Source organism: Crinia signifera, chromosome 4, assembly GCF_055691185.1.
Source record: "Crinia signifera chromosome 4, ASM5569118v1, whole genome shotgun sequence".
NCBI lineage: Eukaryota > Metazoa > Chordata > Amphibia > Anura > Myobatrachidae > Crinia > Crinia signifera.
This window is the reverse complement of record NC_139220.1, coordinates 310,873,208-310,900,958: the sequence shown is the minus strand read 5'-3', so window position 1 is coordinate 310,900,958 and position 27,751 is coordinate 310,873,208. Positions and strand designations below refer to the sequence as shown.

Below are 27,751 nucleotides of genomic sequence, written 5' to 3'. Positions count from 1 at the left end.
ACTCAGTAGTAATGTCAGATGGAGTGGAGTCAGTGGTATACTCAGTAGTAATGTCAGATGGAGTGGAGTCTGTGGTATACTCAGTAGTAATGTCAGATGGAGTGGAGTCAGTGGTATATTCAGTGGTAATGTCAGATGGAGTGGAGTCTGTGGTATACTCAGTGGTAATGTCATACTCAGTAGTAATGTCAGATGAAGTGGAGTCAGTGGTATACTCAGTAGTAATGTCAGATGAAGTGGAGTCAGTGGTATACTCAGTGGTAATGTCAGATGAAGTGGAGTCAGTGGTATACTCAGTAGTAATGTCAGATGGAGTGGAGTCTGTGGTATACTCAGTAGTAATGTCATATGGAGTGGAGTCAGTGGTATACTCAGTAGTAATGTCAGATGGAGTGGAGTCAGTAGTATACTCAGTAGTAATGTCAGATGGAGTGGAGTCTGTGGTATACTCAGTAGTAATGTCAAATGGAGTGGAGTCTGTGGTATACTCAGTAGTAATGTCAGATGGAGTGGAGTCAGTGGTATACTCAGTAGTTATGTCAGATGGAGTGGAGTCAGTGGTATACTCAGTAGTAATGTCAGATGGAGTGGAGTCAGTAGTATACTCAGTAGTAATGTCAGATGGAGTGGAGTCAGTAGTATACTCAGTAGTAATGTCAGATGGAGTGGAGTCAGTGGCATACTCAGTAGTAATGTCAGATGGAGTGGAGTCAGTAGTATACTCAGTGGTAATGTCAGATGGAGTGGAGTCAGTAGTATACTCAGTGGTAATGTCATATGTACTGGTGTCTGTAGGTTCTATGTGTGTAGTACTTGTGTGAAATATGGTCTCTGTTGTTTCAGGCATAGTTGTAGTGCTGGATGCTGCGGCTGAGGAAGATGAATTGCTTGTAGCTTTTGTAGGAGTTGGGTCTGTTGAAGAAAATTAGGTTTGAATTAATTGACACTAGACAATATGGCTGCACTTTGTAAACTCATATACATATATATATATATATATATATATATATATATATATATATATATATATATATATATATATATATATATTGGCTAACACCTTTCTATGTTATTATCCAGGCTTTATTTCCCAATGACTACTAATTTAATCCTTCCAGGTCCAATGTCTAGTTAGGCTCAAAAGCCCTAGCGCTATTAGCAGATCTAATGGTGAGCCACTTTATAATACCAACATGAACATCATTCAACATTCAATGTAGACCATTCTTGAATTTAAAATAAAAACAGACTGTTTGAATTGCAAAAAAACAAAAATTGTACTGCAAAAGGTTAAGTACTGTATGATCGGAAGCTGTAGTGATCAATATGGGTATGTGTGTGCAAAAGAGGAAAATAGACAAAATCCCACATACCAGCCGCAATGGTAGAACATTTCCAGGCTGTGCTAATTGTGATCCTGCTACTGCTGTTACATGTACTAGAAGAGTGCCCCCTAGTGTAACAGCCAGTACCTAACATCTTACCAATCTTAACCAAAATGGATCCATGCTCATGGACTATAGAACTCCGGCTAGTAACAGGCAGTTAACGGAGACCCAGAGCAAGGCCACAGACTGTAAAACACTGGCAGTTTTCACCATGGTTCCCCCGCAAGGAAATTTGACCTTTATTCCAACGTCTGACAAGGAAGCCTCAGCCATCTGACTGGGCCGTTCCATACTAATGCTAGGATATCTCAAAGGGACAAAGAAGGAAACTAATTAAGGGAATTACCCAAGGGAGAAGAAAAAAGATTAGGGCTAGGATACAGGAATCAACCTGAAACTCTGAGTTCTGATGTCAAACTGGAACTGCAGAATAATTTTGGACTGCAACCAAAGTAAGTATAATGTGTCAGGCTGACAGTTCTGTATCTAAAACTGTGATACATCGTTCCCCACCACTGCCCAAGCACAGTCCATGATTCCCAATAAGGATCCCTGTGTGTAAGGGCCGCTGCTGCAGAGGGACAAACCTCATCCCAGAAGGGGAACATGATTGAGCCTAGTATCCACTAGTTGTCTGTATATAATTGTAGGAAATACTGTTAGTGTCCTGTTCAGCAGTAGATCACTAACGCCATTACAGCCATGTTGTCACTGGATCTTCCCCCAATTTCCTCCATAAACACAACAGGTGTTAGCAGAAAACCTATGAGGGGACGCAGTACACTCACTGGGGGTCCATGTGCTCAGGTGTCTACATTGACACAGAAAACATTTTCATATTTCAACCTTTCCCTGCTGACCATTTGCTCTATCGACTTTGTACATGTCAAACTTTTGAGGTCAACCTACAGCACTGTTGACGTAAATAATGATGACTCCATGATCCACAACTGGTCTCAGCACATTGCTACTAGTAGTAGTAGTACGTTTATTTATAAGGCGCCACAAAGTGTCCGCAGCGCCGTACATAGCAAATAAAAAACAAATGACAAGGTAACGTACAGGGTGTGTTGAAAAATACAGTATAAATAGGGGTATAGCTGGTAGTACTAAAATCAGCATCAGTTCAGAAGTAGGTGTCAAAATTGTCGAGGAGACTGAGGATGAAGTAGAGGAAGGGAAAAACAGGACAGGAGCACAGGTGAGGTAAAGAGGTAGGGTGAGTACGTGAGGAAGGAGGACCCTACTCATAAGAGTTAACATACTAAAAGGAGGTGGGTGGACGAACGAAAAACAATAGGAAAGTACTGTAGGAACGGATGGGAACGGAGGCAGGATAGGAGGATCAAAAGAGGTTAGGAGGAGGGATAGGCTAGTCGAAAAAAGTGGGTTTTGAGGGAGCGCTTGAAGGAGGTAAGGGAATCAAAAAGCCTGATGGGTGGTGGGAGGTTGTTCCAGTGCAGGGGGGCAGCACGAGAGAAGTCTTGGACACGGGAGTGGGAGGAGGTGATTAGGTGAGAGGTCAGTCGGCGGTCAGCGATGGAGCGAAGAGGACGGGAGGGAGTGTGGATAGAGATCAGTGAAGAGAGGTAAGGAGCGGTGGAGGAGGAGAGAGCCTTGTAGGTGGTGGTGAGGAGTTTAAAGAGAACTCGGAAGGGAATGGGGAGCCAGTGAAGAGATAGACAGAGGGGGGAGGCGGAGGTAGAACAGCGGGAGAGGAAGATGAGTCTAGCAGCAGCGTTAAGAATGGATTGGAGAGGTGCGAGGTGGGTGAGAGGTAGCCCAGAGAGAAGGATGTTGCAGTAGTCAAGGCGAGAGATGACAAGAGAGTGAATGAGAATTTTGGTCGCGTCAGTGGAGAGGAATGGTCTGATGCGTGAGATGTTGCGTAGGTGAAAGCGGCAAGACTGTGAGAGAGCACGAATGTGGGGGGTGAAAGAGAGGGAGGAATCAATGATTACACCGAGGCAGCGCGTTTGGTCGGTGGAGGTGATCTCGGTTTCACCAATGCTGATGGAGACCGTGGGAGAAGAGGGGATGTTCGGGGTATGGAAGATTAGAAGTTCAGTTTTAGCCATGTTTAGTTTCAGGAAGCGTTGGGTCATCCAGGCTGAGATGGCCGTGAGGCATTCGGAGACCTTGGACAGGAGTGATGGGGATAGGTCGGGGGAGGAGAGATAGATTAGGGTATCATCAGCATAAAGGTGGTAATGAAAACCATAGGAGCTGATGAGGGTGCCCAGAGAGGTGGTGTAGAGGGAGAAGAGGAGAGGGCCAAGGACTGACCCTTGGGGAACACCGACTGGCTGCGGGCTAGTAGGAGAGGAGGAGCTCGGAGTGGAGATGGAGAAGGAGCGATCGGAGAGGTGAACCAGGAGAAGACCATGCCAGTGATGCCAAAGGAGCGGAGGGTGTTGAGCAGGAGAGGGTGGTCAACAGTGTCAAAGGCAGCCGACAGATCAAGCTGGATGAGGATAGAGAAGAGGCCTTTGGATTTAGCCGATAGTAGATCGTTAGTGACTTTGGTCAGGGCAGTTTCAGTGGAATGTAAAGGGCGGAACCCAGATTGGAGGGGGTCTAGAATGGAGTTGGCAGTAAGGTGGCTAAGAAGACGATTATAGGTGAGATGTTCTAGGAGCTTGGAGGCAAAAGGGAGGAGGGAGATGGGCCTGTAGTTGGATGGAGAATTGGGGTCCAGATTTGTTTTTTTGAGAATTGGGGAGACAAGAGCGTGTTTGAGGGGGAGGAAGGGAAGATCCCAGAGGATAGGGAAAGATTAAAGAGGTGAGGCAGGTGAGAGCAGACTGACGGACTGAGACGACGGATAATGTTGGAGGGGATAGGATCGAGCGGGCAGGTGGAGGGAGAAGCGGATTGAAGGATAGAGTGGACTTCAGCAGCAGTGGTGGGGTAAAATGAGGACAGGGGTTGGAAGGAGGGGAGTGGAGATGTAGGAGGGGAGGAGGGAGAGGGTGAGGTCATGGCAGCAGTGATGGCAGTCCTGAGAGAGGAGATTTTGGTTTAAAAGTAGGTAGCAAAGTCAGCGGCTACGATGGAGGATGGAAGAGCTGGAGGAGGGGGGGAGAGCAAGGAGTTGAAGGTGGCGAAGAGCCTGCGGGGATTGGATGATTGGGAAAGGATGAGGGAATTAAAGTAGGATTCCTTGGCCAGAGCAAGGGCAGAGCTGAAGGAGAAAATAATGAATTTGAAATGGAGATAATCCGCGAGGGAGCGTGATTTCTTCCAGAAGCGCTCAGCAGTGCGAGAGCACTTTTTAAGGAATCGGATGATAGGCGAGTGCCACGGTTGGGGGTTGGAGCATCGAAGGGGGATAGAGGAGGGAGGGCAGGCAGAGTCCAATGCCAAAGATAGGGTGTCATTGTAGAGGGAGGCGGCGAGGTTCGGGCAGGACATGGCGGCGATTGGGGCGAGAAGAGGACACAGCGTGTTTGAGAAGGCAGCAAGATCAAGTGTGTTGACGTTATGCCGTGAGACAATGCGCTTGGGAGGGGGGGTGGGAGAGTGGGAAGCAGTGAGGAAGAAGGAGATGAGGTTATGGTCAGAAAGAGGAAAAGCCGAGATAGTGTAGTCAGTAAGGGAACAAGAGCGAGAGAAGACGAGATCGAGGGAGTGTCCGTGGATGTGGGTGGGAGAGGTAGTCCACTGAGATAGGCCAAGAGAGGAGCAGAGAGTGAGGAGTTTGGAGGTGCCAGGGGTGCAAGGGGATGTTAAAGTCACCAAGAATGACAGATAGCAGGTCAGAGGAGAGGAAGTGTGGAAGCCAGGCGGCTAAGTTGTCAAGAAATTGGGAGATAGGGCCAGGGGGGCGGTAGATTGCAGCGACACAGAGATGGTAGGGGTAGTATAGACGGATAGAGTGAGACTCAAAGGAGGAGAAAAGGAGAGAGGGTTCAGGGTGAATGACACTGTGGGTGCATGAGGCTGAGAGGAGAAAACCCACACCGCCACCTTGGCGACCGTCAGGCCTGGGAGTGTGAGAGAAAGAGAGGCCACCGTGGGAGAGAGCAGCTGGAGAGACAGAATCAGAGGTGGAGAGCCAGGTCTCGGTGATAGCAAGGAGGTAAAATGCGCTAGTATGAATAGGAGGAGGACTGATTCCAGTCTACCAGGAGACCCTGAAATAATGTATATGTACAGGAATGTAAGTAAGGCTCCCGGCCCAGTGCTGCATCTGTTCCCAGCTCCAAATACACTATTCCTCCAATTACCAGAACAATACAGCAATGTCTGGCATGTAATGGTAGCCTGGTGGCACAGTGGTTAGAGTACATTGCTTCGGCCATGCCTACTTTTATGATCACTGCCCTATCTGTGTGGAGTTTAGATGTTCCCTGTACTTTCCTAGGCTTGCTCTAGTTCTCCAGTATCTCCCACACTCATACATAACTAATAATAATAATAATAATAATAATAATAATAATAATACTACAATTATATATTCCTGGGGATGTTAGTGATTTATACGCACCTGTTCTGTTGTTCGGTATTTCACACCGAGATCCTGTGAAGTCCTCTGGGCACTGACATTTTATCCCATCATAAGTGCCGCCATTTAGACAGTAATCTATACACAGATACATTAAAGATCTTGATCAGCAACTAATAAATATCAGTCATTGCTTCATTTGCATAATTAATCAAATGTATGATTGGGCTACAGTATAAATGTGCATCAAGTTGATCATTTGCTAATGGGTAAATACGCAATAAAAATTACAAACAGCCATAAATCCAACTAACGTTCTGCCAAAACCTAGAGATGTTCTGTTTCCCAGAGTCTCATGAGGTTTGGATTGTGCAATGCGTATGCCCATCATCTTCTATCTACCCCGGTCTCCTTAACCTTTACTAATACCTATACAACATTCATCGATGTTGCCTGAGAGCTCCTTGTTATTCAGTCACACTGTCCTTTATAAGATGCCAACATACTCGGGACTCAGGTCCTTATTCTGGATCACTCGCTCCCCTGCGTATTCATACGGGGAGCAATGTTTCATTACTATGCATCAGCATTTCTATGCAAGTGCATATGCTTGGTGCGAGTGGGCATGGCAAACTGCTAGTTCGACCTCCTGATTGCACCTACCAGTGCGGGCGCTGGGCATGGGACGGCGTTGACGGACTGCGCCCATGGGAATGCCCAGTGTTTCATGGGTGTTCCCATGAAAAGGCTGGGCACTCCCATGGAAATTCGGCAGCAGCATGGCTGCCAGGGGCAGGCAGCTGACATCCCTGGATGTCAGCTGCAGGGATGTCAGCTGCCCGCCCTCTTCCCGTACTGGGTGCGCACAGAGCAAAGACACCAGAAAATTTTGCTTGCTCCTTCCAAATCATTCGATGGTCGGTGACCATCACATGATTTGGTTTGTGCAAAACAACCAATTGCATCTGACTGGGGAACTCGGGATTGAGAGGAGGGCAGGTGGCTGTGCGAGTGGCAGAAGGCCTTATACCTGTATCCGCAAGCAACGTTGCATGTGGACTAGAGTAAGGTAGCCAATCTCATCGCCTGTGGCATTGCAGTCAGACATGCTATTCATCACCTGTCTGCCCTTACATAGGAAGCAAAGAAATTCGAACTATTTGACGCTCACATTGTAGTTTGTAGCTGAACAGATCTATGTAGTGGTCGGCTGCAAAAGATTGAATGTGGCTGCACACTACATAGATCTGCTTAATCATTTTCACATAGTACAAGTAGCTTCTTTTGCAGTTTTTAGAAATCTCTGCATTTTATTTAGGACCAAATAGCTTAATTTTTAGGATATATATGCTGGAATACAGCAAGTAATGGGTTTGAATTCTGGTTATATTGAAATTAAGTACAGATGGAGCATCTCTCAGACAGCGCCAGGGCTCACCAGAATGCCCACACTGGCGAGATGTCACTCCATCTGACTGGGACACGCGAGCGTCCCACATACACGCACGTCAGTTTCTGGGCAGCTGGGGATGCGAACCCTGCCCGTCTCCACTTCAGGGAGATGGGCAGGGTTAGAGGAGGAGCGGGGAGGTGGGGCGAGCATCGGGGACTTGCGGCGAGGCGACAGAGACTGGTGGGGAGCTACGTTGTAAGGGGACACTTGCACTTCTCGTGCACACACGTCCCCTTCCGGCGGCTGGCGATCCGACCGCCAGACCCCCCTGCAGGATGAAGCATGCTTCATCAGTACATGCATGTTGGAGGGGACATCATAGCATGGGCTTTCTCTGGGATCACTTTTGTCATGACCCTTCTCAAAGAGCAGAGCATCAAAAAGTTTAGTTACATCTCTGACAATATAAACAAAATAAGATTAATGTAATGCCAGCACTAGGCATGGAATGGGTTAAACATCCCAGGCTGTGTGTGTGACCATTGCGGAGCATGTGACTCGGGGATCCAATAAGGTGCTTGGGAATGGCAGAGTTAGCTGAATATTGGGTCAGGAAAGGGAGGAGTCTTCCTCTCTTTCCTGCTGAAATTTTAAAGAGTGGACGTTTTTCCCTTGAGCTCTCACTTGTCCTAATTTAAGCACCTTTCCCTTCTAGCATGTCCTCGCGGTCCCCACGCCCACGGCGTACTGCCAGGCTGCCTGCCCGTTTTGCTAATGAGGATGCCCAGCTGCCCGCCGCCGTGCTTACCGCGCGGTCGCCCGCGGCAACGGCGTCCGCGCCTCCCGCAGGTCAGCGTGTGAGGAGGGCTTTGTCTCCTAGCCCCAGCCCCCGGGCTGCGGGTGCGGCCTCCTCCGGGTCGGCTGGGGGGCGGCGTGGAGCCGCGTCGCGGCGCACGTCCGCGGGTGGGAGGGGGCCTAATGCTGCCTCAGCATCCCCGGCCCCTGCTAGGAGTCGGCGGGGGGGTCCCGGGAGGGGTGTAGCTGCAGGGTCACGGAGGAGCGTGTCTGATAGGGGCCTCATTCAGAGCTCCCAGCCTGTTGCTGGGGCTCACAGGGCACCGCTTGTGCGCACACCAGCCTGGGCGCGGGGAGGTGTGGGGGCACGCCGATATCTAGGGATAGCGAGGGATTCCCCACCGGGGTCCCCGAGGCCATATATGCCTACTTTGCTGGGCAACAGGTCCCGGCTTGCCGGGGGTGACGCTGTGGGTGGGGGACCTAGGGTTTCTGGACATGCTCGGGGCAGGAGCTCCGCCCGGGGTGGTCGACACGGTCGGAGGACCAGTCGTGGCCCTGCGGCGGGATTTGCCGACGTGGCCTTTGACCCCGAGGCCCTCTCTGCTGCTTGGTCCTCGGTTGCTGGGGCTCTGGCTCCCCTGGTGCAGGCAATGCCTCGGGACGCAGGGGGTGACGGTGCTAGTGGGAGGTCACCAGCTTCGGCCAGCAGGGGTGTCACCCGGGGTTGCTCCCAATTCATGCGGGCCTTACAGGATATAGGAGATGCAGTAGCGGTGATGGGGGGGAGGTCTGCCAGTTACCCTGACACCATTGAACCCACCCCACGGCGGGCCAGTAGACGGGGTCCCTCACGCCGGGCCTTAGGTCGCCCAGCCCTCGTCCCAGACGAGTATGATACTGCCATGGAAGAGGATTTCCCTGACACGACGATGTCGTCATCGAGGAGGTCGACACGTCTGACGATGTCGACACGGATGATGATACCTGGGCTGCTCAGAGTCGGCAGGTGAGGCCTCTGATGAGGAGAGGGCAGGGTCTGCTTCTGGGGGGTCGTCATGTAGTTCCCAGGGCACCCGATCTACCTCTTCTTCCTCTTCTTCTGCCGGTGGGTCTGACCACAGCAGCGCGGCGAAGGCCCACAAGCGGGCCGCTAAGTACGCTAAGAAGGCCATGGGGCGCTTGGCCCAGGGGACAAAACGGAGGAAGAAGGCGGCCTTATCACGTAGGGAACGCAAGAGGTGTAACCTTCCCGGGGTGGTCACTGCGACTACACGGCAGTGTTGAGGGGCCTTAGAGAGAGCTGTTGGGTTAAAAAGGGGGATTTTGTGGATGTGTTTAGCCTGACGGAGGAGTCCAAGAAGGTGTTCAAAGAGGCCAAGGGTAAAGGGGAGATAGGGGCAGAGGCATACCGCTCCTATGATAATTGGCTGGCAGGTTTCTGCGTATTCGCGGCCTGCTACTTGGAGGACAGGCCTGAGGAGCATATGAATGTCATAAGGTACATCCATATGGTCCATGACATGCACATTAAATATGGTGGCACTGCTTGGCGTACCTACGATGAGCAGTTCCGACGCAAGCAGGATTGCTTACACATATTGGACCTGGGGTGTAAGAATGTGGAGGTGTGGATGGAAGTGGTCAGGGTCCATCTGAGGGCAGTTGAGGGTGTAGCTACAGCTGCTGCCGCAGCCACGGCCCCCTCCAATGCACCCAAGGTTCCACCGGGCACCCCGCAGGCGCAACGTCCTGCGCCTGGGGCCAGGCCTGCGGGGCCAGGGCAGGAGAAAGGGAAATGTTTTGCCTATAACAACTCCTCTTGCCAGCTGGGACAGAAATGCAGGTTTAAACATGTCTGCATCAACTGTTCCGGGAACCACCCAGCCTCCAACTGCTTTCGAGGCGGCCGCCCCGGCAGAGGGGCGGGCGCAGGTTCCTCCTCCAAGGCAGGTCCCTCCGGGAACCCTCGATAGGGCTCATACCCCGGTTCGGGTCGAGGCGATGGTCGGCTGGCTTAGCCGATACCCAGATAGGGCGACTGCAGAGTTTTTGTTTCAGGGTTTTAGTCAGGGGTTCCAGTTGCCAGTTCAGGGCGTAGTTAGAGGGGGCTCCTTCAGAAACCTGTAGTCTGCTCGTTCACTCCCTTAAGTGTTAAGGGAAAAAGTGGACAAACAATTACAGCTGGGGCGTATGGCCTGCCCCTTTGATCAGCCCCCAGTAGATGGCTTGGTTATCTCCCCGGTAGGAGTCGTGCCCAAGTAGGTCGCTGGCAAATTCCGCCTAATTCAACATCTGTCTTACCCTGCGGGTTTCTCTGTCAATGACGCCATCCCGGAAGCGTGCTTTTCAGTGGCTTATCAGTCATTTGACGAAGCTCTGGCTATGGTGAGGTCGTATGGTACAGGGGCCCTTATGGCTAAGATTGATGTTGAATCCGCGTTCCAGCTGCTTACATTACACCCCAATGCTTTCAGGTTAATGGGCTTTCGCATAGGAGAGGAGTATTTCATCGACAAATGCTTGCCGATGGGGTGTTCGGTATCCTGTGCCTTTTTTGAGAGGTTCAGTACCTTTTTGCATTGGTGTGTGGAGCAGTCGTCAGGGGAGAGCGGAATCGATCATTACCTTGATGACTTTCTGTGTGTGGGCCCGGCTAGGTCCACCCGTTGTGCGGCCATCTTGGATAGCATCCGTTCTCTTTTCCATCACTTCGGGATTTCCGATTGCGGAAGAGAAAACGGAGGGCCCTGTCACGTGTCTTTCCTTTCTGGGGATCCAGATCGACTCCGTGCAGGGGCTTTGCTCGCTACCACGGGATAAGGTCATGAAGCTTGGCGAGGCTGTAGACGTTTGTCGCCGAGCCAGAAAAGTCCCATTGCATCAAGCTCAGTCTCTGCTGGGGCTGCTGAATTTCGCTTGCAAAGTTATGCCTATGGGCAGGTTGTTTTGTAGAAAGTTGGAGCGTGCTACTGCTGGGGTGGCCAGAGCGCATCACCTAGTCCGCCTGTCGAGCGAGATCAGGCGAGACCTGGAGGTTTGGGCTTCATTCCTCCAGCATTTCAACGGTGTGCGGATCTGGTTGGCCCCGGTAGTGGACAAACTTCGGTTGCAGCTGTTCACTGACGCCGCAGGTTCCACTGGTTTCGGTTGTTTTTTAGCGGGTAGCTGGTGTGTTGCTCCTTGGCCCCCTGGTTGGTTTGTGTCAGGCTTGACGCGAAACTTGCTGCTGTTGGAGTTGTTCCCCATTATGGTTTCCATGGAGATCTGGGAACCTCGTCTGGCGAACAGGAGTCTGCTTTTCTGGTGTAATAATTTAGGGGCGGTTCACGCCATTAACAATCAGAGGGCCAAGTCGCTTGTTGTGTTGCGCGTGTTGAGTCACCTGTTTCTCCAATGTTTGCGCTTCAACATATTGTTCAGGGCGCGACACGTGCCCGGGGTCGAGAACGAGGTGGCTGATGCCCTTTCTCGCTTCCAGTGGCAACGCTTTCGGGAACTGGCCCCGATGCTGACTCTGTGGGGTTTCCCTGCCCCTCTTCTGTTCGGGCCGGAATGGAGGGGTTAGCCGAGTCCTCCCTGGCGCCTGCTACCCTTAGGACATATCGGCAGGCCTGGACCGAGTGGGAGGAGTTCTCTGGAGGGGCCATGCGTGCAGGTAGGCAGGGGTACAAGCGCTTGTCATCCTTCTTGTGGCATTTGTACAGCTCTGGCAGGTCCAGGGCAGTGGCGTCCCGCTATTTAGCAGGGATTTCCTTTTTCTGTAGGCTTAAGGGCTTTCCTGACTACACAAAAAGTGTCTTAATTACCAGAGCAATGAAGGGCTGGTCCCGTGTTTCCCCAGTCCCCCCGGACGCCCGGCGTCCTATAGATGCTTCCATGTTCCCGGCTCTGATGGATGGGGTGGGTCGCTGCGCTGACTCAGTGTATGAGACCCTCTTATTCAGCCTGACTTTTTCTTTGGCATTCCATGGGGCTTTCAGGGTCTCTGAAATTGTGGCGCCGGCTAAGTCCAGGGAAGCAGTCCTTTTGTTGTCCGATGTGCGATTAGATTCTGGGACACTATGGATGCGGCTTAGGCGGTCCAAAACAGATCAGGCGGCTAGGGGTAGATGGGTATCATTAGCGCCCGTGAGTCCGGAAGGGGTCTGTCCGGTGGCTCTTGCCTCGCAGTATGAGTTGGTGCGGCCGCCCCGCGAGGGCTCTTGGCTCTTGCATTATGACGAGTCCCCGGTGACTCTTTATCAGTTTCGCTGGATGTTGCGTCACTGTTTGGCAGGAATGGGTCTCTCCCCTCGGGAGTTCGGTACCCATTCCTTTCGCATTGGGGCGGCCACATCTGCTGCTGTGGCCAGGCGATCTATTGGGGACATTAAGGTCTTAGGGAGGTGGCGCTCTGCTAGCTATAAGAAATATATTAGGCTTCACCTCCTGCCCTGAGCGTGCTGTGCTCTCTTGTTTGTTTTGTTTGGATGCTGAATGATCCTTTGTTACCCCTACCTATTAGCTACGCTCTGCTGTTGGGCCAGCGTCCGGAGTTTTCTCACTTTTTGTCTGACCTGACGGACTGAATTGACCTTTTAATTCGGCTATAGTCTTAATTAAGAGTCCCTCAGCAGGTCCAGTCGTTTTTTCTCCGGCCGAGTACACCTTTCATTCCGCATTCCCCTTCCACGTATTGTTACCCTCAATTGTTTGTGACTCTTCCCTTTTGTGTCCTGGTGTGGCTTCAATTGTGATTGAAGCATGTCTCCGGCACCAATATGTGCCACAATCAGAATCTTACAATTTTTTTCTTTTTGGCAGATCCTCTAGTCCAATACCATGTCCCTTCATATCAATACAACCTTACTAATGGCTTCTTTTTTCTTCTCCTTTTATAGGTGTGGGGTACGATAGGTTAAAGGTGTGGGTAGTGGGTTACTCCTTTATCTATTGGGCTGCTAGGTTGGTTGCCTCTGGGGGGGGGGGGGGGGCTGAGTTTCCTTGCTCTCAATCCATTAGGTGGTTGGGTGTTAGGGGAATGACTTGGGACGCCCTGAAGTCATTCCTTATGGCGAATGTTCGCAGGTTCGGTGTGCCCGAAGTCCTGGTGCTTCATCTCGGTGGCAACGACCTTGGGAAAATGTCCCAACTGAGATTGCAGGCCCAGATCTTGAGTGATCTGGAGGCCATTTGTGCAGCCTGGCCACACTGTAGGTTAGTGTGGTCTTTTATTGTGCCTCGTATTTGTTGGAGAGGGGCCAGAGATGCTAAGGCGGTTGACGAGGCCAGACAGAAGCTTAACGGCCGGCGGTGCTGTTATACCTCATACACGGATTAGGTTTAAGTGCCGTCACCTGTTTAGGCCTGATGGGGTTCATTTAGTGAAGGGCTGTTTATGTTTCTGGAGGATCTGCTTCTGGTTGTTGCTAGGGTGTCTTAGGCTGGTGGCGGGGCTGTACCCTGGGATCAGGGTTCATGCCTTTGCGGGAAAGAACGGCAGGTTAATAGTTTCTTAGCCTTCATTACCTGTTTATGCAACGTATATAGATTGTTTTCGGAGCGCTCGCCTTTTCATTGACTTAGGCCTTTCGCTCGATTTCCCGCTCAGGGGCAGCGAGACCACCTGGCTGGGTGGTAGTCAATGTAGTAGGTCGAGTGGATACCGCTTGGTAGGGTAGTTTGATTACGTATGCTGAGTTTGGGGGTGGAGTTTAGTTTAGTAGCCGTTCTTTCTTGGCCACCATTTATTTAAATTAGTTTAATCAAATCAAAAACTAGCTTAAATATTCAAATAATAAATCAGCTAACAATTTCTGCCAAACCTATGTCTCCGAGTCTTTATTTCAGGTTTATGATAAGATAAGGTTTAACATGCTAGAGCAGTGGTGGCCAACCCATGGCTCTTGAGCCTCATGCGGCTCTACCCCTTGTAAAGTGCGGCTCCTGCTCCCACTGCTGCCCGCACCCCACCGTCCGTCCCAGTACCCCCTGCTGCCGGTTCCCTGAATCCCTTCTCCTTCTGAGGGGAGGTGAGTGCGCATCGCGCATCTCTCCTACCCCTTACTGTGCATCCTTGTGACTGGGCCGTCCGCAAATCAGAGCTTGCGTGCCAGCAGCCAATCAGGAGCCGGCCAGCAAGCTTTGATTGGTGGACGGCCCAGTCACAGGGAAGTGAGGGGGAAGGAGACACGCGGTGCGCTGTGCTGTGATCTCCTCCCAACAGTGACATGACAGGAGAACTGCAGGGGGACACCAGACTGTCCTCTCCCCGCCCGGCAGCAGCAGCAACAACGGTGAGTGCTGCTGCTGGGAAATTTGCACTGTGGGGGCATAGCAGTTTGTGGCACTGTGGGGGCATACCAGCTTTTGGCACTGTGGGGGCATACCAGCTTTCTGGCACCGTAGGGGCATACCCGGCACCGTGTGGTGCATACGTGGCACCGTGGGGGGGGGCATATGTGTATCTGGCACTATTGGGGGCATATGTATATATGGCACTGCATTATCGGAGGCATATTTGTATCACACCCACCAAAGGGGTCAAAAATAGAGTATGCCCCTTTTTTTGGCGCATGCACCTTCGGCGCGCGCTTGATGTCGGCTCTTTAGCTTGACTACCGATATTTTTCGACTCTTTACCTCTGACCGGTTGGCCACCCCTGCGCTAGAGGTACACACACATGAGGTGCTAGAATGTTTATTATATTTACAAACACTTGTGACTTTGGGGTTTATGTACTAAGCCACAGAGAGTGATAAAGTGGAAATAGTATTAGCAGGTGATACAGATCACGCACTTCAGTGGGTCAGGGTTATTGTTAGGTACTAGGGCGCTGCATCATGTTGCCACTAAGGATTCTGGTTGAGGGTGTGCTATGGGAATGTAAAAGGTGTGCTGCTAAAGTATTTTTGGGGACAGATTTATAGATGGATGCTAATTCATGGCCTCTGAGCCCTAGTATGCAGCAGCTGTGTGATAATGTGCAAAGGAGGTCGCCTTGTGTAACTATACACCGCTTATCTGTAGATTGGTCCAAAGACGCAGCATTGGAATATTTCTGTGGACACTGGTTACCTGTGCTAGATACCATGGTTCCAGTGGAAGGCTCATGTGTTGTGCCAGATATAGTGGATCCAATGATAGGCTCAGGAGTCATGCCAGATACAGTAGTTCCAGTGGAAGGCTCAGGAGTTGTGTGAGAAGGAGTGGAGTCAGTGGTATACTCAGGAGTCGTGTCAAACGGTGTGGTGTCAGTGGTATACTCAGGAGTCGTGTCAGACAGTGTGGAGTCTGTGGTATACTCAGTAGTAATGTCAGATGGAGTGGAGTCAGTGGTATACTCAGTGGTAATGTCAGATGAAGTGGAGTCAGTGGTATACTCAGTAGTAATGTCAGATGGAGTGGAGTCAGTGGTATACTCAGTAGTAATGTCAGATGAAGTGGAGTCAGTGGTATACTCAGTAGTAATGTCAGATGGAGTGGAGTCTGTGGTATAGTCAGTAGTAATGTCAGATGGAGTGGAGTCAGTGGTATACTCGGTGGTAATGTCAGATGGAGTGGAGTCTGTGGTATACTCAGTGGTAATGTCATACTCAGTAGTAATGTCAGGTGGAGTGGAGTCAGTGGTATACTCAGTAGTAATGTCAGATGGAGTGGAGTCTGTGGTATACTCAGTAGTAATGTCAGATGGAGTGGAGTCAGTAGTATACTCAGTAGTAATGTCATATGTACTGGTGTCTGTAGGTTCTATGTGTGTAGTACTTGTGTGAAATATGGTCTCTGTTGTTTCAGGCATATTTGTAGTGCTGGATGCTGCGGCTGAGGAAGATGAATTGCTTGTAGCTTTTGTAGGAGTTGGGGCTGTTGAAGAAACTTAGGTTTGAATTAATGGACACTAGACAATATGGCTGCACTTTGTAAACTCATATATATATATATATATATATATTGGTATATATATTGGCTAACACCTTTCTATGTTATTATCCAGGCTTTATTTCCCAATGACTACTAATTTAATCATCTCAGGTCCAATGTCTAGTTAGATTTAAAAGCCCTAGCGCTATTAGCAGATCTAATGGTGAGCCACTTTATAATACCAACATGAACATCGTCCAACATTCAATGTAGACCATTCATGAATTTAAAATAAAAACAGACTGTTTGAATTGCAAAAAGCAAAAATTGTACTGCAAAAGGTTAAGTACTGTATGATCGGAAGCTGTAGTGATCAATATGGGTATGTGTGTGCAAAAGAGGAAAATAGACAAAATCCCACATACCAGCCGCAATGGTAGAACATTTCCAGGCTGTGCTAATTGTGATCCTGCTACTGCTGTTACATGTACTAGAAGAATTCTCCCTAGTGTTACAGCCAGTACCTAACATCTTACCAATCTTGACCAAAATGGATCCATGCTCATGGACTATAGAATTCCGGCTAGTAACAGGCAGTTAACGGAGACCCAGAGCAAGGCCACAGACTGTAACACACTGGCAGTTTTCACCATGGTTCCCCCGCAAGGAAATTTGACCTTTATTTCAACGTCTGACAAGGAAGCCTCAGCCATCTGACTGGGCCGTTCCATACTAATGCTAAGATATCTCGAAGGGACAAAGAAGGAAACTAATTAAGGGAGAATTACCCAAGGGAGAAGAAAAAAGATTAGGGCTAGGATACAGGAATCAACCTGAAACTCTGAGTTCTGATGTCAAACTGGAACTGCAGAATAATTTTGGACTGCAACCAAAGTAAGTATAATGTGTCAGGCTGACAGTTCTGTATCTAAAACTGTGATACATCGTTCCCCACCACTGCCCAAGCGCAGTCCATGATTCCCAATAAGGATCCCTGTGTGTAAGGGCCGCTGCTGCAGAGGGACAAACCTCATCCCAGAAGGGGAACATGATTGAGCCTAGTATCCACTAGTTGTCTGTATATAATTGTATGAAATACTGATAGTGTCCTGTTCAGCAGTAGATCACTAACGCCATTACAGCCATGTTGCCACTGGATCTTCCCCCAATTTCCTCCATAAACACAACAGGTGTTAGCAGAAAACCTATGAGGGGGAGGCGGTACAATCACTGGGGGTCCATGTGCTCAAGTGTCTACATTGACACAGAAAAGGGGATTTTTGGTCCTTACCTGTAAAATCCTTTTTTCAGAGGCCAAGGTGGATGCTGGGAAATGTGGGTATTCCGGGGCTGGAGGTCCGGGCACCAAGGAGTAGAACTTCTTCTGGCTAGTGCAGCCCTAGGCTCCGCCCCCCTAATACCCCTTCCTGTCCTCAGAGACTAGTTTTTAACTTTAACAAGCCGAGGAACAGGTATAGGAGAGGGGGACCATTCAACTATTGAACATTCAACCAACTGAGATTTAACTCCCTGTTCAATAAATACATTTGGAGAAATAAACGACCAAAGATAGCCAAAACATATCTTATGCTCCCCAAAGAGAGAGGGGGACTGGCCTTTCCAAATTTGGAATTATACCAATCTGCCGCGTTATTAGACCAAATTAAGAACTGGAGTTGTCCCATGAAAAATAATGGCTGGGTTGACCCGGAACTAAATAAGTCACCCACATTGACCCCTAAAGATTTAATCTGGCTCCCCCATAAAATAAGTAAAAACTGTAAAGGCTTAGCGGAAGCCACTAAATTGATCCTACAGAAATGGCAGGATCTTATGGGAAGGAGTAACCTAGTAGGTGCCCCGATAGCGTGCCTCCCTTTGAATGTTTTATCAAAAATAATACCAAACTTAATCTTGGAACAGTGGGGAAACCATGCAATAAAAACATTGGATGATGTATATGAAAATGGACAGTTAATGTCTTTTGAGCAGATAAAAAGAAAATATGGTCTCCCCAACTCGGAGTTTTTTAAATATCTCCAGATTAGACACTGGCTCCAATCCAGCATATTTGAAACGACAGTCCTAAAAATACCCCCGAAAGACTGGATAAGCCAAGTGGACGGAGTTAAAAAAAAAGGGGGAATAACTTTTTGGTATAAAATACTTCAACATGAGAGAGAGGGAGAAGAAAATAAAACAAGATGGCAGCTGAAATGGGAAAGGGAGTTGAATTTTTCCTGGGATAAGGCACAATGGGCACAACTGTTTTCCTCTATAAACCAGATGTCTAATTCTACAACACAGATAGAGAAATTCTACAGAGTATTCTACCAGACATACTATACACCGGCCAAAATCAATAGATTCTTCCCAGAACAACCAGATAGATGCTGGAGATGCGAGAAAAAAGGAGACATAAAACACATATTCTGGGCCTGTGATAGTTTGATAGATCTCTGGACAGAGATAGGAAACCTAATTCTGCAGTGTGTCGGCTCAGCAGTACAATTGACGCCACAAATGACCCTTTTGCACATACTTCCAACGGAACTAAATAACGCACAAAAGTATTTATTAAATCAAATAATATGTGCAGTGAGAGCATCAATCGCGCAATTGTGGAAACAGGAGCAGAGCCCCACACTGCAGAAGGTAGTGAGCAAAATAGAACATAATTATAAGATGGAAACGTCGGGGAAGAAAGATAATAATAAAAAGGTTAAACTTTGGAGAGATTGGCAAAAAGCCAGAGAAGAGTGGTAACACACCCCATGATTATTTGCCCCAACAAACCAACTGTTCGGAAAAAGGGAAAAACTCTTGTCAAATAGGGAATGTTTTTGTCTTGTATGATTGTATTGTCGTGTATAAAATGTACGGACTTTGTTGTCCTGGTTTTTATATGTCAAAAATTGCAAATAAAAATAAATAATAAAAAAGAACATTCAACCAACTGAACACTAAATTGTTAACTATAACTAAGTAACTGCAAGATTTGGAGCGGTAGGGCGGGCGCCCAGCATCCACCTTGGCCTCCGAAAAAAGGATTTTACAGGTAAGGACCAAAAATCCCCTTTTTTCTTACGGCCTGCGGTGGATGCTGGGAAATGTGGGACGTCCTAAAGCTGTGTCCCTAAGGGTGGGACCGCTCCCGAGCTGCACTGAGGACACCCCTGCCAAAAGCCGCATCGGCCGAGGCGAAGGTGTCGAATCGATAAAATTTGATGAACGTGTGAGCCGAAGACCACGTGGCTGCCCTGCAGATGCTCTCCGCCGAGACCCCTGCCCGCAGGGCCCACAATGACCCCACAGACCTGGTGGAATGCGCCCTTACCGAATGCGGTACTGGTCGTCCCGCCAACAGGTACGCTTGCCTTATGGTAGACCTTAGCCACCTAGCCAAGGTGCATTTTGAAGCAGGCCAACCCAGCTTTCGGGCATCAAAGAGAACAAAGAGAGAATCAGACTTTCTTATCTGCTCTGTTCTGGCTACGTAAATTTTTAGGGCTCGAACAACATCCAAAGAAACATCCCTTTCTTGTGAGTCCGTGGTGGTATTATAAACTGGAACTACTATTTCTTGATTTATATGAAATCGGGGTACAACCTTTGGGAGGTAGTCCAGTCTAGTTCTGAGAACTGCTCTATCCTCATGAAAGATAAGCAATGGAGGTCTACAGGATAGAGCTCCTAAATCTGATACTCTGCGCGCCGAAGCAATGGCTAGCAAGAAAAGGGTCTTCAGAGTAAGCCATGAAAGAGAAACTGACTCCAAGGGTTCGAACGGTGCCTTAATTAACCCTTTCAGCACCAAAGTAAGATCCCATGGGTTTGCTGGTGGACGTATGGGAGGTTGTAGGTGAAGAGCTCCCTGTAAAAATGTGTGGATTGTGGATGACGTAGCGATTTTTCTCTGGAAAAGAACCGAGAGAGCCGACACTCGAACTTTCAAGGATGAATGGCTCAACCCCATGTCCAGGCCTGATTGTAAGAATCCTAGGACCCTATTCAGTTTATATATCCTTGGATTGAACCTCCTAGGCTCACACCAAAGAAAATACCTCTGCCAAATTCTGTGGTACACCTTTGCTGACGATGGTTTTCTTGCCGCCAGCAGTGTCTTAATGACTTTAGGAGGAAAACCTCTCCTGCTCAGGATCGACTCCTCAACAGCCACCCCGTCAAAGCCAGTCTGGCTAAGTCCGGATGTAGGCACGGTCCCTGTGACAGGAGGTCGGGCCGGAGGGGCAAGGGAAACGGCGGTGCCCTGGCCATTTGCAAGAGGTCTGGATACCATGATCGTCTCGGCCAATCCGGGGCCACTGGGATCATGGTCACCTTCTCCCTCTTGAGGCGTCGAAGTAGACGGGAAATTAGAGGAATTGGTGGAAATGCGAACACCCTTTGGAACGGCCAAGGAGCTGATAGTGCGTCTACCAGACATGCCTGTGGGTCCCTTGTTCTGGATCCGTACAGTGGGAGCTTCTTGTTGTGCTTTGAGGCCATAAGGTCCACTTGTGGCATTCCCCACTGGTCTGTCAGGGTTGTGAATGCTTCCGGATGGAGGGACCATTCTCCCGAGTGAATCGTTTGCCGACTTAGGAAGTCTGCTTCCCAGTTCAATACTCCTGGAATATACACTGCCGACAGGGTGAGAAGGAACTTCTCTGCCCATAGGAGGATCTGGGTCACTTCCCGCATGGCTGCTCGGCTCCGGGTTCCCCCTTGATGGTTCACGTACGCGACCGCTGTCGCGTTGTCTGATTGGATTCTGACTGGCCTTCCATGAAGAAGAGTTCCTGATTGGCTGAACGTCCGGTAGATAGCCCTTAGCTCCAGCACGTTTATTGGTAACTTTGTTTCCTGGTGTGTCCACAGGCCCTGGAACGACTGATCCAGGGTCACAGCTCCCCAGCCTTGTAGGCTGGCATCTGTTGTCACTATGATGTAATCGTGGCTTGCAAAGGATCGTCCTTTCCTTAGGTTGTCCGACAGTAGCCACCACTGGAGAGACTGTCTGACTTTGTCTGAGATCGTGAGGAACTGTCTCTTCAAATCCATGTGCGATAGGTTCCACCGAGATAACAGGGCCAGCTGGAGTCTTCGGGAGTGGAACTGTCCAAACTCCAGCATTGGGAAGGTGGATACCAACTTCCCCATTAATGTCATACAGAGGTGCACCGACACCCTGCGTTGTGTCAGAAAAGACTGGATCTGTGAGTGAATGTCCTGTATTTTGTTCTGGGGGAGAAACACTCTTTGAGCTTCTGTATCTATTAGTGCCCCCAGATGGATCATGGCAGATGATGGAGTCAAGCTGGATCTTCCAGTTAATTATCCACCCATGAGATTGAAGCATGTCCAGGGCAATCTGGAGATGGCTCTGAATTTCCTCCTGTGATTGTGCTACTATAAGTAGATCGTCTAGGTAAGGAAGAATTCGAATGCCTAGAAGGTATAAGCGAGCCGCCATCACCGCCATGACTTTCGTGAACACCCGGGGGGCTGTTGAGAGCCCGAAACTGAAAATGGCGATCCAATATTGCAAATCTGAGAAATCTCTGATGTTCCTGTTTGATTGGGATATGCAAATATGCATCCTGTATGTCCAGTGAGGTCATCAGATCTCCTGGTTCTAGAGCGCTGAGAATGGAGCTCAGAGACTCCATCCTGAACTTGGGTACCCGCAGGAAAACATTCAATCTCTTGAGATTCAATATCGGACGGAAGGACCCGTCTGGTTTGCTGACCAGGAACAGATTCGAATAGAATCCGGTCCCTCTCTGAGAATGCGGGACAGGCATGATCACTCTTTGTTCCAACAGGGTTGAGACGGCTGTCTCGAGGGCTACTGCCTTGAGAGGGTCTAGTGGGAGGCCTGTTGTAAAGAACTGTGTTGGGGGTCTGGAGCAAAAGGTCAGAGCATAACCGTGCGATATTAGTTCCAACACCCAAGAGTCCGATGTGGAACCTGACCAGGTCTCCGCAAACTCCAGAAGGCGGCCCCCCACCCATGGTACATTCTTGGTGTGCCCGGCGTCAGGCCGCTGGCTTTTCAGCCTGCTTTGGGGTCTGACGACGAGCTGCCCATCCCTGCTTGGGCTTGGATTTCTGCGTCTTTTGGGAGGACTGTTGTGACCTTGTTGGCCAGGATCCCGTATAATGTGATCTGCCCCTACTGGAGGGACGAAAAAACCGAAAGGCTTGCTGCCTTGGTTTAGTGGCTCCTGTGGGCAAAAAAGCAGACTTTGAGGCTGCAATGGAAGTGACAAGTTTGTCCAATTCCGTTCCGAAAAGTATACCCCCCCGTAAACGGTAAGGCCTCTAAAGCTTTCTTTGAGTCATTATCGGCCTTCCAAGATCTAAGCCAGAGGACTCTGCGTGCGGCCACTGATACTGCAGAAATTTTGGATGCAAATATTCCCGCATCCAATACACCCTCACTTAGGTAGGAACTAGCCTCGCTAATATTATCCACAAAAGATAGTAACTCAGATCTCTTAGTACCTGATTGAAGACCCTCCAAGAGCGCATCCGCCCAATGTGCTATAGCTCTGGTTGTCCAGGCAGCTGAATAGCTAGGCCTCAAAGCTGCCCTTGCATTGGAATATATGGACTTGAGAAACTGATCCAGTTTTTTATCCACTGGGTCTTTCAAAGATGTTACATCAGGTATGGGCAGGGCCGTTGCCTTAATTAATCTGGTGACATGGGCGTCAACCTGAGGGGGGTCGTCCCATTTTTTGTGGCTGTCTGGTAGAGGATAAAAAGAAGGAATCCGCTTAGACACAAGGAATTTCCTATTTGGATGCTTCCAAGCTTCTTCAAACAGATTATCCAACTGCTTTGACTGAGGGAAAAAGGCAATGTCCTTCTTTTTACGTTTGAACACTGGTTCAGTATCTGGGCCCTCTGCAGAAGTCTGCGCCTCCGACTCCTTTATTTTAAAAGTGAGCCGTATCAATTTAATTAGGCTGTCTACTCTGGCCTGGGACATATGATCATCAGTATCAGTGTCCACATCATCAGTTACATCAATAACACCCCCGTCCTGATCATCTCCAGAGGTATCATCATCTGTGTCCTGTAAAAGAGGCTGAGCTGCCTCACGTCTGGATGGTCTATTTGTACTAGACCCTGTCAGAACATTTTGAAGTGAGGATGAAACCTGCACCAAACCCTGGACTGACTGTGATAACCCTGCTACCCAAGCAGGCTCTGCTGGCTGGGGTTGGACCTGGGGTGTCGGTGAGGCAGCGGGGTTGCGTGACGCTGCCAGCTGGGAAGCTAGTTCCCTCATCGCAGAGGACAGGTCTGCAGCCAAGTCCGGTCTGCAGGGAACATCCGCAGTGGGTTGTGGACTAGGTCCCGGCTGAGAGCAACGGTCATAGAGGCCTGCGTGGTTCTGCTCAGCACTAGCAAAGTTTTCTTTGCACACTGTGCAAGTATATGCGTGCAGCGCTGGAGCGGGACCAGGCCTACGGGATTTCCCTGAACCCTTTGCTGACATGATGTGTGTGTGTGCTTAGCAATTTGCAACTGGAGTTACCTAAGTACACCAGTGATATCTTGTGTGAGAATTGTTCAGTCACTAAATAAATGAATAAGTGAACTTATACTGCGCTCTCTGTCAGTCCTACAGAGATGGTGGTATGAAAACACTCACATCAGCTCAACATAACAAACTGTGAAAAATAACAAAGACAGATAAAGTACACTGCAGTATATCACAATCCCCACACTACACACACAGGGAATCGGCACTTTGTTTCCTACACCTACACCATGCAAGTGAGGTGAGGATAATACAACCTGTCACTGATAACAGTGGAGGCAAAGGGGGGCGATTTCTTATGCTCCTCTCCGTTTAGCAGCCAGCCAGCAAGTGAGCTAAAATGGCCCCCGCTGTGAGACAGGGGGAGGAGAGGAGCGCTCACGGCGGGGACCCAGGACAGGCCATTGCCGCGAGCCTGGGGGCGGAGTTATATGTAAATCCGTCCCCTCCTGGAACCACCAGCGTAACTGGTGTCCACAGAGGGAGCCAATATGGTACATAACCCTGGTGGTCTAGCGGTTTCTCAGCATGAGCTGAGTACTGCTGCCAGGCCTCCGGCGGCGCCCCCATCCACCGGCGGTGAGAGCCGCGATATCCGGCTCCCCGCAAAGGGGAAGCCGCTTACCTGCACTTCTCCCGGCCGCGGCTCCCTCCAAGTGCCTGAGGTGTCTAGTGTGAGCGGCCGACAGGTCCGTCCACCAGACGCCGGGAGAGGCTTCTGCCGTCAGCCGCAGCAGCGCTGCGAGTCTGATGGCTGTGAAAAAAATATATATATAATAATAAAAAACGAAGTTAAATAAGGGCTAAAACTGCCCTCTCCTTAGCGTGGTGCCTGTTCCTCAGAGCACCAAGGAAAAAACTGATCTCTGAGGACAGGAAGGGGTATTAGGGGGGCGGAGCCTAGGGCTGCACTAGCCAGAAGAAGTTCTACTCCTTGGTGCCCGGACCTCCAGCCCCGGAATACCCACATTTCCCAGCATCCACCGCTGGCCGTAAGAAAAAACATTTTCATATTTCAACCTTTCCCTGCTGACCTTTTGCTATATCGACTTTGTACATGTCAAACTTTTGAGGTCAACCTACAGCACTGTTGACGTAAATAATGATGACTCCATGATCCACAACTGGTCTCAGCACATTGCTACTAGATTGGAGGAGGACTGATTCCAGTCTACCAGGAGACCTGGAAATAACGTATGTGTACAGGAATGTAAGTAAGGCTCCCGGCCCAGTGCTGCATCTGTTCCCAGCTCCAAATACACTATTCCTCCAATTACCAGAACAATACAGCAATGTCTGGCATGTAATGGTAGCCTGGTGGCACAGTGGTTAGAGTACAATGCTTCGGCCATGCCTACTTTTATGATCACTGCCCTATCGGTGTGGAGTTTACATGTTCCCTGTACTTTCCTAGGCTTGCTCTAGTTCTCCAGTATCTCCCACACTCATACATAACTAATAATAATAATAATAATAATAATAATAATAATAATAATACAATTATATATTCCTGGGGATGTTAGTGATTTATACGCACCTGTCCTGTTGTTCGGTATTTCACACCGAGATCCTGTGAAGTCCTCTGGGCACTGACACTTTATCCCATCATAAGTGCCGCCATTCAGACAGAAATCTATACACAGATACATTAAAGATCTTGATCAGCAACTAATAAATATCAGTCATTGCTTCATTTGCATAAGTAATTAAATGTATGATTGGGCTACAGTATAAATGTGCATCAAGTTGATCATTTGCTAATGGGCAAATACGCAATAAATATTACACACAGCAATAAATCCAACTAACGTTCTGCCAAAACCTAGAGATGTTCTGTTTGCCAGACTCTCACAAGGTTTGGATTCTGCAATGCGTATGCCTGTCATCTTCTATCTACCCCGGTCTCCTTACCCTTTACTAATACCTATACAACATTCATGGACGTTGCCTGAGAGCTCCTTGTTATTCAGTCACACTGTCCTTTATTAGATGCCAACATACTCGGGTCTCAGGTCATTATTCTGGATCACTCGCTCCCCTGCGTATTCATACGGGAAGCAATGTTTCATTACTATGGATGAGCATTTCTATGCAAGTGCATATGCTTGGTGCGAGCGGGCATGGCAAACTGCTAGTTCGACCTCCTGATTGCACCTACCAGTGCGGGCACTGGGCATGGGACGGCGGTGACGGACTGCGCCCATGGGAATGCCCAGTGTTTCATGGGTGTTTCCATGAAAATGCTGGGCACTCCCATGGAAATTCGGCAGCAGCATGGCTGCCTGGGGCAGGCAGCTGACATCCCTGGATGTCAGCTGCAGGGATGTCAGCTGCCCGCCCTCTTCCCGTACTGGGTGCGCACAGAGCAAAGACACCAGAGACTTTTACTTCCACCTTCCAAATCATGTGATGGTCGGTGACCATCACATGATTTGATTTGTGCAAAACAACCATTTGCATCTGAGTGGGGAACTCTGGGATTGAGAGGAGGGCAGGTGGCTGTGCGAGTGGCAGAAGGCCTTATACCTGTATCCGCAAGGAACGTTGCATGTGGCCTAGAGTAAGGTAGCCAATCTCATCGCCTGTGGCATTGCAGTCAGACATGCTATTCATCACCTGTCTGCCCTTACATAGGAAGCAAAGAATTTCTAACTATTTGACGCTCACATTGTAGTTTGTAGCTGAACAGATCTATGTAGTGGGTGGCTGCAAAAGATTGAATGTGGCTGCACACTACATAGATCTGCTTAATCATTTTCACATAGTACAAGTAGCTTATTTTGCAGTTTTTAGAAATCTCTGGTTTTTATTTAGGACCAAATAGCTTAAGTACATGCTGGAATACAGCTAGTAATGGGTTTAAATTATGTTTATATTGAAATTAGTTTTTTAAATAAAGGGCATTGTAACTGAATATGAAAGGCATCTGAAGTTAAGTAGAGATTGAGCGTCTCTCAGCCAGCGCCAGGGCTCATTAGAATGCCCACACTGGCGAGCATGCACGCACGTCAGTTTCTAGGCAGCTGGGGATGCAAACCCTGCCCCTCTCCACTTCTGGGAGATGAGCAGGGTTAGAGGAGGAGCAAGGAAGTGGGGGTGAGCATTGGGGACTGGTGGTGAGGTGACAGGGACTGGTGGGGCGCTACGTTGTAAGGGGACACGCGAGCTTCTCGTGAGTGCGCGTCCCCTTCTGGCGGCTTGCGGATGGCGATCTGAACGCCAGACCCTGCTGGATGAAGCATGCTTCATCTGTACATGCATGTGGGAGGGGACATCATAGCATGGGCTTTCTCTGGGATCAGTTTTGTCATGACCCTTCTCAAAGAGCAGAGCAGCAAAAAGTTTAGTTACATCTCTGGTATCTATAAACAACATAATTATACTTACAAACACTTGTGACTTTGGGGTTTATGTACTAAGCCACAGAGAGTGATAAAGTGGAAATAGTATTAGCAGGTGATACAGATCACGCACTTCAGCGGGTCAGGGTTATTGTTAGGTACTAGGGCGCTGCATCATGTTGCCACTAAGGATTCTGGTTGAGGGTGTGCTATGGGAATGTAAAAGGTGGGCTGCTAAAGTATTTTTGGGGACAGATTTATAGATGGATGCTAATTCATGACCTCTGAGCCCCAGTATGCAGCAGCTGTGTGATAATGTGCAAATGCAACAGGAGGTCGTCTTGTGTAACTATACACCGCTTATCTGTAGATTGGTCCAAAGACGCAGCATTGGAATATTTCTGTGGACACTGGTTACCTGTGCTAGATACCATGGTTCCAGTGGTAGGCTCATGTGTTGTGCCAGATATAGTGGATCCAATGATAGGCTCAGGAGTCATGCCAGATACAATAGTTCCAGTGGAAGGCACAGGAGTTGTGTGAGTAGGAGTGGAGTCAGTGGTATACTCAGGAGTCGTGTCAAACGGTGTGGTGTCAGTGGTATACTCAGGAGTCGTGTGAGACAGTGTGGAGTCTGTGGTATACTCAGTAGTAATGTCAGGTGGAGTGGAGTCAGTGGTATACTCAGGAGTCGTGTCAGACAGTGTGGAGTCTGTGGTATACTCAGTAGTAATGTCAGATGGAGTGGAGTCAGTGGTATACTCAGTAGTAATGTCAGATGAAGTGGAGTCTGTGGTATACTCAGTAGTAATGTCAGATGGAGTGGAGTCAGTGGTATACTCAGTGGTAAAGTCAGATGGAGTGGAGTCAGTAGTATACTCAGTAGTAATGTCAGATGGAGTGGAGTCAGTAGTATACTCAGTAGTATACTCAGTAGTAATGTCAGATGGAGTGGAGTCAGTGGTATACTCAGTGGTAAAGTCAGA

General features: G+C 49.1%; 2 long non-coding RNA genes across 2 annotated transcripts; both read right to left on the bottom strand.

Annotated features, from left to right (window-relative positions):
- Nucleotides 1–210: 210 nt before the first annotated feature.
- On the bottom strand, nt 211–15,406 carry LOC146072831 (uncharacterized). The gene is made up of 3 exons (XR_014473240.1): nt 15,084–15,406; nt 5,878–5,973; nt 211–912 (listed from the first exon to the last, which is right to left on the bottom strand). It is a non-coding gene; the product is annotated as an uncharacterized LOC146072831 (long non-coding RNA).
- Nucleotides 15,407–15,417: 11 nt separating this feature from the next.
- On the bottom strand, nt 15,418–27,554 carry LOC146072832 (uncharacterized). Its single transcript, XR_014473241.1, has 3 exons — nt 27,184–27,554; nt 24,962–25,057; nt 15,418–15,869 (listed from the first exon to the last, which is right to left on the bottom strand). It is a non-coding gene; the product is annotated as an uncharacterized LOC146072832 (long non-coding RNA).
- Between the last annotated feature and the right edge of the window lie 197 nt (nt 27,555–27,751).